The following is a 7,284-nucleotide window of genomic DNA, read 5'->3' on the forward strand; positions in this document are numbered from 1 at the left end:
CTTGTCAATCAAAAAGGAATTCTGAAGAAGAGTCGTCCTGAACTTGAAATGCTAACTCAATTTCTCTCTCCACCAGACTTGCTGAGTTTCTCCAGCGCTCTGTGCATATGTTTGAAAGGGGCAAGAATTCATAGAATCATACAATACAGAAGAGGCCCGTCAACTTATTGAAACTGTACTGCCAAAAGTGTACTAAATCTACACTTTCAAACAGTAGGCCCATAGCCTTCAATGTTATGACACTTTAAGTGCTTATCCAAGTACTTTGTAAAGGTTGTGAGGTTACCTTTTGTTTTATATATACAATGGGATGTGAGTAAGTCTGGCCTGGCCAGCATTTACTGCCCAATGCTAATTGCCCAGAGGGCAGTTAAGAGGCAACCACATTGCTTTGGGTCTGGAATTATATGTAGGCCAGACCAGGTAAGGACAGTAGATTTCCTTCCCTAAAGGACATTAGTAGAACCAAATGGGTGTTTCTCCAACAATCAATCATGGGTTCATGGTTATCATTAGCTTCTTAATTCCAGATTCTTTATTGAATTCAAATTCCATAATCTGCTATGGCGGGGTTTGAACCTGGGATTCCAGAACATTAGCTGAGTTTCTGGATTATAGTCTAGCAAGAATACCACCAGGCCATGACCTCCCTGATACCTGCCTCAACTATGCTCCTAGTCAGGGCAGTCCAGACCCCTACCATTGTCTGGGTGAAAAATCTTTTCCTCAAATCCCTCCTGCCTTTCTTCTTAAAAGTGAATCGTTTGCTATTAACCTTTGTTACAATACACATGATGTGGAGGTGCAGGTGTTGGACTGGAGTGGACAAAGTCACAAGTCACAGGACACCAGGTTATAGTCCAACAGCTTTATTTGAAATCACCAGCTTTAACCTGTGATTTTAAATAAACCTGTTGGACTATAACTTGATGTAGTGTGACTTCTGACAATAGACATGCACAGGGAATCAGTTCTGAGGACGAAGAGCGGTTAGATACATTCAAGAGGAATAGAATGAGGGCACGGGGCAATTGAACTCCTACAAGTGACATTTGCTACCATGGAATGTGACTGGCCTAAAACCCAAAGGCACTTTTTCATGTTTTATTTACGTTACCCGATTAACCTTCTCTCCAGGTCACCTACTGACTTCTTGTTTGCTTATCCGTTTAATGTCCTTCCTATGCAGGACACCCAATTCACACAGCGTCCCAAACATGCAGCCACACCCGGTTGTTAAGTTCCAGTGATCCCCTGGTGACATACTGCTGCCCGTTCTCATTTCTGCTGTGCTAATTAAACAGCGAAGCCCCATTGTTGCACAATGGGAGGTTCACAACTTTTCCTTTTAATAATAGAACGTTCGAAAATAACCTGCCCATTTTGTTGACGTACATTTTGGACTCTGAGCCCTGTCATTTACCCACTGAAAGACCCCATAGCTTTGAATGCAGACGCCTATTTTCTTCCATATAACATCTGTAAATGTGATTTTCCGTATAACTGTAGCACACTCGCTTCCTGTTCAGCGAGTAACCTGTTTTTCAGAAAATTCCACTCATTTCTCAGGGATCCAGGATATGTAGAATTTTCTGTAATATAATTTTGTGCCTGTTTTTAACTTAGCTTTTCTTTTTGAAGCATGAATTGGCCCCCCCTTTATTGGTGACTGAGGTTAACCCTTTTATTACTGCAGAATAATTCACTGGGTACATTTAGGACGATAAAGGCCTGTATGGAACCTAACTCCTCCTGGATGTATCATATATCTTTACTCAGAATATCAGTGCGTGAAGCCAGCATGCAACCACATGAAGAAAGTGCAAGTGGGAACTTGAGTTTACATAGCATCTGCCTCGTCCTCAAGGTATTCCAATGCATTTTGTAGCTAGCAAAAAGCAGCCAGGAGAATGACCAGAGAAACTTTGCTATTAGCAATGGTGCAGGGATAATTTACAAATCAGATGTGTACAAATCACTAAACGCTAGTGCTCCTCCAGTGCCCCACTAAGACGCCAATCTAGAGTACATCCTCAAAGCTGCAAACTCTAACTTAGGATGCAGCAATGAGCCAAAGCAGATGAGTGATGGTAAGAATGCAAGTTTTAGGGAATGAAAAGCAAACCATATCTCAAAAAAGTGCTGAATCACAGCAATTAGGAAGGTCCTTCGTTAGATATTATACAGATATATGAACATACCAATGAAGAACAAGAGGAGGCCACTCAGTCCTTCGAACCTGTGCTGCCATTCAATATGATCACGGATGATACAATTTGAACCCTCATCTCTACCTTCCTGTATACAGGTCATTCTGCTACATTGCGACAGTTGCGTTCCTCTGCAACCACGTGCTATAGAAAATTGCACTAAGGAAAACCACGACAGAAAATCGCGTTGAAGTTCGCTAATAGAAAATCACTGTATCCATTCAGTACTAAGTTTGTGTAACAACACCCACAATTCGTCAATCACGTTACAGCCAATTCGCTTTGATGAAACGCACATTACAGCAGAATGACCTGTATCCCCAATAATCGTTCATCCCTTTGGTCATCAAGAATCTATCTACCTTTACCTTAAGAATATCCAGAAGTTCTGCATCCACTGCCTTTTAAGGAAGGGAATTCAAAAGACTCACAGCATGGAAACAGACCTTTCCACCCAAACTCGTCCATGCCGACCAGATATCCTAACCTAATCTAGTCCCAATTGCCAGCATATGGTCCATATCCCACTGAACCCTTCCTATTCATATACCCATCCAGATGCCTTTTTTTTAAACACTGTAATTGTACCAGTCTTCACCACTTCCTCAGGCAGCTCATCCATACACGCACCACCCTCTGCATGAAAAGGTTGCCCCTTAGGTCCCTTTTAAATCTTTCCCCTCTCATCCTAAACATATGTCCTCTAGTTCGGGGAAAAGATCTTGGTCTATTTATCCTATCCATGTCCCTCATGATTTTATTAATCTCTTTAAGGTGTCCCCTCAGCCTCTGACGCTCCAGGGAAAAGAACCCCAACATATTCATCCTCTCCCTACAACTCAAATCCTCCAACCCTGGCAACATGCTTGTAAATCTTTTCTGAACCCTTTCAAGTTTCACAACATCCTTCCTATAGTGGGGAGACCAGAATTGCACACAATATTCCGAAAGTGGCCTACCCAATGTCCTGCTCAACCACAACACGACCTTCCAACTCCTGTACTCAACACTCTGGCCAATAAAGGAAAGCATACCAAATGCCTTCTTCACTATCCCATCTACTTGAAACTCCACTTTCAAGGAGCTAAGAAACCTGCACTCCAAGGTCTCTTTGTTCAGCAACACTCCCCAGGACCTTACCATTAAGTGTATAAGTCCTGTCCTGATTTCCAAAATGTAGCACCTCACATTTAACGAAATTAAATTTCAACTGCCACTCCTCAACCTATTAACCCATCTGATCCATTGTACTCTGAGGTAACCTTCTTTGCTGTCCACTGCACCTCCAGTTTTGGTGTCACCTGCAAACTTACTAACTAGACCTCCGATATTCACATCCAAATCATTTATGTAAATGATGAAAAGTAGTGGATCCAGCACCAATCCTTGTGGCACACCAGTGCTCACAGGCCTCCAGTCTGAAAAGCAACCGTCCACCACCATACTCTGTCTTCTATCTTTGAGCCAGTTCTGTATCCAAATGGCTAGTTCTCCCTGTATTCCATGTGATCTAACCTTGCTAACCAGACTACCATGAGGAACCTTGTCAAACGCCTTACTGAAGTCCATATAGATCATGTCTACCACTCTGTCCTCATCAATCCTCTTCTTTACTTCTCAAAAAAACTCAATTTAGTTGGACATTATTCCCCACACACAAAGCCATGTTGACTATCCCTAATCAGTCCTTGCCTTTCGAAATACACGTAAATCCTTTCCCTCAGGATTCTCTCCAACAACTTGCTCATCACCGATGTCAGACCCACTGGTCTATGGTTTCCTGGCTTTTCCGTACCACCTTTCTTAAATAGTGGCACCATGTTAGCCAACCTCTAGTCTTCCAGCACTTCACCTGTGACTAACAATGATGCAAATATCTCAGCAAGGGGCCCAGCAATAATTTCCCTGGCTTCCCACAGAGTTCTAGGGTACACCTGTTCAGGTCCTGGGGATTTATCCACCTTTATGTGTTTTAAGATGTCCAACGCACTGATGCAAAATACTCATTTAGTATTTCCCCAACCTCCTGTGGCTCCACACATTAAAAAAACGTTTCTTAATGAGTCAACTTGACTGATCTCTATCTAACTAGGGGTTAATGACGTTGTTCATTTATTGAATGCTTCAGGTTAAGAAGGAAAATGTTGTCCAGCAATTACACTCTGCTTCACCATCTGACCACTGCGGCTGGGAATGTTTACGTGGTGACTGGGGAAAGATACGAATGGGTTCAATGCACGTATAATCTCGATCGCGATTCACTACGAGCCAAAGGTATTCACAGGATACCCGGCCCTGGTCATAACTACAAGAATAATAACACACCCTAGTTATAATGACATTAACACTTTATTAAGTAAGTCGAATGAAATATAAAGTTGTTTCAAACTCCTTAATTGCGCCGAGTCCTGTTTCCTGGTTGCACCTGTTCTCTGGCCTAATTTGGTTCCCACTAAAGTGATGAAGTCATTGTCAAATTCTCAATCTCATTTTCAAACCCCTCCATACCCTCACCTATCCCTGCCTCTGTAATCTCTTCCAGCCCCATGAATACACCCTCCTAATCTGCCTTCTTAAGAATTCCTGTTTTTAATCCCTTTACTATCTCCTGCTGCCTAGACCCGAAGCTCTGGAATTCCTTCCCAGAACCTTTCTGACTTACAACCCCTCTTTCACTCTTCATGGTAGTTCCTTCAGTCCTATCTCCATGACCAAGCATGTCAACCATCTGCCTTAATATCAATTTATGTGACCTGATATCTGTTGATCCCACGAAGCACCTTAGGATGTTTTATTGCGTTGTAGGTGCTATCTATTTAAGTTGTTGTTGTACAAGTTTGATTTTGTTTTTGTCACTCTTCCTTTATTTCGCCAAGTTACTTTTAAGGTGGTGCTACATTTTGATTTCTCTTTATATTTGTAGGTACAGCAGTAAAGTTCGGAGTTAGTAATGGGTGATCGTGCAATACACCGACATCAACGACTCTGGGGACACTGGTTTGAATCCCATCAGGGCTAGAATGTGAATTAAAATATGGAATTAAAAGAAAACTAATCACAGCTGTAGAGATCAGAAACCACAAGTGTTTTGAAAACCCACCTAGTGCATCAATGCTACTTAAGTGAAGGAAAACTGCCATCTTTAGCTGATTCTAGCCTACCTGTAATTCCAGATTCATAACAAAAACAGAAATTGCTGGTGATACTCAGCAGATCCAGCAGGATCTGGGGGGAGAAAGCAAAGTTAATGTTCTGTGCCTGGTGACTTTTCATTAGACTCATAGGTAGATGGCTGACCAGAAACTTGGAGCTGTGGTAAACTGCAAGGAGGAAAGCCTTAGACTACAGGACAATTCAGATGGGCTGAATAGAAGCAAATAGAATTCAATCCTGAAAATTGTGAAGAGCTACATTTGAGGGGACTAACAAAGGCAAGGGAATGGTATGATCTTAGGAAATAGAGACCATTAGAGGATCTACTTTGCTCAAAAAATGCACAATCTGCAGCAGTCAATCCACATAATATTTTGTAAAGTCCTCTTTGGAAATAGAACGAGTCTGACTCAAGATTGGGATACAGGCAAACTCTAACCTCACACCTTTAATGCATTATCTGAGCTGAGCTGTCACCTTTTTATAAAACCTTATGTTATCTCAAGAATGTGACTTAAAAGAAGTTCTGGGATTTACATATTAATGAACCGAAACCTGCAACCCCATTCTAAAAGATGAAAGACTCAACAGTGATCTAGGTTTGTTCAATATATTTCTTCTTCCTCAGGCTGCTGAGGAAATTGGGCATGACAGCAAATACCCTCGCCAACGTTTACATACCCGCCATCGAGAGCATTCTGTCTGGATGTATCACTATCTGGTATGGCAACTGTACCATTCAAGATCGAAATGGTTACAGAGAGTGGTGAACTCGGTCCGGAGAATCACAAAGGCCGACCTCCCATCTATAGAATCCATTTACCAGGCCTGCTGTCGAGGAAAGGCTGCCAGCATTCTCAAAGATCCATCCCACCCTGGCAATGTTTTTCTACAACCTCTACCATCAGGGAGAAAGTACAGAAGCCTGAACACACGCAGCAGCTGGTTTCAAAACAGTCTCTATCCTACTGTTGTTAGAATACTGAATGGACTCACAAACGCTTAACATTTGCCTGTACCTGTGTTTTGTTTTTGCTGCTGTTTACCTATTATTTATTTATCTATGCTACTTAACTCTGTGATCTGCCTGTATTGCTCGCAAGACAAAGCTTTTCACTGTGCCTCGGTACACGTGACAATAAACTCAATTCAACAGCATTTCAGTTGCATGACACTGTAATCTTTTGCTATAAATTCTGTGTCTTATGGTTCTGCTCCACAATCACCTGATGAAGGAGCAGCACTCTGAAAGCTAGAGCTTCCAAATAAACCTGTTGGACCAAGACTCCCAAACTAAGCTAGTTCCATTTGCCTACATTTGGCCCATATCCCTCTAAATCTTCCCTATTCATCTACCTGTCCAAATGTCTTTTAAATGTTGTAACTGTGCCCACCTCGACCAGGGTGGGTACAGTTACAACATTTGCCTAAAGCTCTTAAAGGTATAATTTAACAAATAGTAATTCTATACTAGGAGTCCTGTGCACTGTTTTGGTTTACATATTGCAAAAAATGACATGAGGTAAAGTGGAAAAAAAATTTACAAATAGAGAGATCCAGGGGCTCGAGGACATAATTCTTTGAAACTTATGCCACAAGTAGACAGGATGGTTAAGAAGGCTTTGAGCACACTTGCTCAGACCATTGAGTGTAGGAATTGGGTCATCATGTTGAGGTTAAGCAGAATGGTGGTGAGGCCACTTTGAGTACTGTGTACCCTGCTATAGTAAGGATATTATTAAATTGCAGAGGCTGCAGAAAACATTTACCAGGCTGTTGGCAGGTCTGGAGGATTTGAGTTTATAGAGAGAAGCTGGGACTTTGTTCATGAGAACATAGGAGGTTGATGGATGACCCTGTAGAGATTTCTTTTTATTAGATTAGATTACTTATAGTGTGGAAACAGGCCTTTCGGCCCAAC

General features: G+C 41.9%; 1 long non-coding RNA gene across 1 annotated transcript in view; it reads left to right on the top strand.

Annotated features, from left to right (window-relative positions):
* Positions 1-6,996, top strand: part of LOC148147612 (uncharacterized) — a 111,435-nt gene extending 104,439 nt beyond the window's left edge. The window contains exon 3 of the long non-coding RNA XR_015759520.1: positions 5,992-6,996. This is a non-coding gene — a long non-coding RNA (uncharacterized LOC148147612). The remainder of the gene's footprint in view (positions 1-5,991) is intronic.
* The last annotated feature ends 288 nt before the right edge of the window (positions 6,997-7,284 follow it).

The sequence above is a fragment of the Chiloscyllium plagiosum genome, unplaced genomic scaffold, assembly GCF_037043375.1.
Source record: "Chiloscyllium plagiosum isolate Xiang-an unplaced genomic scaffold, Cpla_swu_hap1 HiC_scaffold_15, whole genome shotgun sequence".
NCBI classification, from domain to species: Eukaryota; Metazoa; Chordata; class Chondrichthyes; order Orectolobiformes; family Hemiscylliidae; genus Chiloscyllium; species Chiloscyllium plagiosum.